Raw genomic sequence first — 2,999 nt, 5'->3', positions numbered from 1 at the left:
ATCAGTCCAGTTTGCTGACATTTCTTGTTGTGAATGTTGTAAATCCCTTATTTTAAAGATTTGAACCAACTTCATGTTGCCATGACACGCGCGTCCTCACTACGGCACGTGCGTCATTGTTTATGCGTCTCATTTATCATTTCCTGATTACTGCGTCAATCTAGTTTGCAACATTTCTTGTGGTGAATGTTTATATGCATGTTATCTCTCGTCAAAGAGTATGGAAGCACAAGAGGCGAAGCTCTGTTTTGTTATGGGTAACAGTCAGTGGATGGCGCTGCGGAGCCGCGGCCGCCATTAGGGACTGAAAGCACAACTGTGAAGATGTGCAAAGTGGTCGAAACGCAAGCAGTGTTCTGCAATAAATTGCAAAAATTATCAGTCCACCAGAAGCGATTTGGCATTTCATCGGTTTCCAAAGGATGCACAAAGGTAATAACTCATTTAAGTAGAAATATTTTAATGATGTCTTGGTTTAACTTGTATGTTGAACGCATTGTTAACTTTTGTAAATCTGCTTGAATGTTAGGCTAGTGCATCTGTCAAGTTTGCCTTATAAAGTAATGATTGACGGATTTTTTTAGATCGCATTTATTTTCCATAGCATAGACATGGTTTTTTAAGAATAAAATTGCTGTTTTGAGTGTGGTGGATGAAATAGTGGTAGCTGCTAACAATTTTCAGGCTCAACCTGGCGGGAATTTCTTTTAGCAGGGAATGCTAAATGATAGATGCTTGCATGAGTTGATTAAAACCCGCACCAGCTAATGTTGATGAAATAACAGAAATAACAATATACTATGTTGATGGTATGCGACAGGAGAAGTAGTGATTACTTAATTTTGCTTAATGCCTGACCGAAATGAATGGTAAGTTACATTTAACTGAGGCAAAGTGTTTGCACCCAGCTAGAAATTGCCATATTGTGCGTGCCTTAGATAACGTTACATGAAAATGCATACCAGGTGCAATGCCATTTTATGTTCGCATTATAAATAGATTTAAGTGTAACAGAAGTTTTCTATTTTCTTGTTCAAAATACATTTGACACTTGAAAACATTTATTCATCATGTGTCATATGTATACATTGCAGGTGTGCCAGGTGGGTCCAGAATCTAAGGAATGCATCCCTTCATGGCATACCTTTGGATCAGCTGCATCGGACCTACAGGGTGTGCAGTGCCCATTTCCACAGCAGCCAGTTCAAAAGACCATCTGATGTGTATGTGTAATATAAAACTCTAATACTTCTTGAAAATATGTTTCAATGTGTAGCTCTTCTATCTATAATATCTAGCTCATCTTAAAGTACCTTCTAACATCTCATCTCATTCTAAAACTGCTATTGACTTTACTTCCTTTTCTCCTTTTTCTAAACTCCTACTCCCATCTACTACACTTGACATACCTGTACAGCATTTGGAGGTACATTATCCAAAATGACTGAACCCTCATCCTCTGACAGTGTCCTGATGTAGTTAAAAATAGTTTACTAGGTTGAGGATTACAAATCATGTCATTGTCTTACAGCCATGGTGGGCTGAACTGGGATGCTGTGACCACAAGAATACAGGCCCCTAACCCACCTCCCCCACTAGATGTCGAGAGGAAGCGTAAACCTCCGAAGACACGCCAGGAGTTGCCACGTAAAAAACGTAAGATGCTCATTTATTTCTATTTCACACACACACACACACACACACACACACACACACACACACACACACACACACATATATATATATTCAGGTAGACTGATTCTATTTATGAAAGATGGAAGTTCAGACTTCTCTTATGTTTTTCAGCAAATGTATCTGAAATTGTATTTATTAATATTGTTCTGCAGTGAAATTATATTTAATTTTTTTGTGTGTGTGTGTCAGGCAAGCAGAGTCAAGTTCCTCCTCCCTCCAAAGACCAGCATACCGGGGAAGCTGTAGCGGGGCCTTCATCACGGGCGCACTACACTGAGGAAGCTGTAGCGGGGCCTTCATCAATCAGTTATTGTTCATTTTTAGAAATCTATACAAAACTTGAACTGGCTAGTAGCTGACTAATGCTTCCATTCTATGTCAGTGCCTCTTCTCTCACAAAAAGAAAAAAATACAACAAAACTTAAATGCTCACACAATAGATGGTGGTGTCTGATTAATTACTGAGATCTTATGGCTCCATTTTAGTACTGTTTATAGTTCATGTGTGCACTTGCTAGATTGCACATCTTTTTTGTACCTTTCCGCCTGTAATAGGACATTCACAGATTGTTTTTGTTCTTGCCATTGAAACGTTCACTGTGTGCACTTTCAATGAAGATGTTGAAAAAACTTGTTAATATTTTTGTGATCTTCTATGTAAAAGATTAACTCGTAAGAAATGTTCATTTATAATTTTATTTATTTAGTTTTCCAAATCATATATGGTGATGTTCAATCATTTCAAAATCAATATTTGAATAAATGTTATTACTGTGTGTCTGCCTATATATTATTTCATGAATTTCTGTTATTCATATAACAAGGAAAATGCATAATAGAACATAAATATTGATAGATTAAAGGTTTACAGTAATTTTATAATTGTATCTTTGCAAACTGTAAGTGGTAGGCTAATGAAGCCGATTCGGTGGGGGACATACCCTTATGAAAAAGTACTATAGGAATCTTATAGTATTTTGGGAAAAAATAGTATAGTAATCTTATAGGAATACTATAGTAATTTGGGACATACTATAGAAGTACGATAAGACTACTATAGAAATACTATAGCAGCTTTAAAATATTTTAGAGGTATTAGAACATCACAGAAGTATGTTATGTTCTGTAATACCTCTATAATATCCTAGAGCCGCTATAGTATTTCTATAGTAGTCTTATCGTACTTTTATATTAATATTTTGTCCCAAAATACTATTTTCCTAAGGATAATTAGGCCATGCATAACCACGTTGTTTTCGTATTTAGATATTACGACCAGAAAAAAAAAAGTTATGCCAAGTTTT

At 36.2% G+C, this 2,999-nt stretch overlaps 1 long non-coding RNA gene across 1 annotated transcript; it reads left to right on the top strand.

The window, feature by feature from the left end:
• The first annotated feature begins 294 nt into the window (after window positions 1-294).
• LOC129441412 (uncharacterized) lies at window positions 295-2,395 on the top strand. The gene is made up of 4 exons (XR_008643423.2): window positions 295-432; window positions 1,095-1,223; window positions 1,532-1,656; window positions 1,885-2,395. It is a non-coding gene; the product is annotated as an uncharacterized lncRNA (long non-coding RNA).
• Window positions 2,396-2,999: the final 604 nt, after the last annotated feature.

The sequence above is a fragment of the Misgurnus anguillicaudatus genome, chromosome 3 (assembly GCF_027580225.2).
Source record: "Misgurnus anguillicaudatus chromosome 3, ASM2758022v2, whole genome shotgun sequence".
In the NCBI taxonomy this organism is placed as follows: domain Eukaryota; kingdom Metazoa; phylum Chordata; class Actinopteri; order Cypriniformes; family Cobitidae; genus Misgurnus; species Misgurnus anguillicaudatus.
Note: the sequence above shows the minus strand (reverse complement) of the source record. Positions and strands in the feature narration are given on the sequence as shown.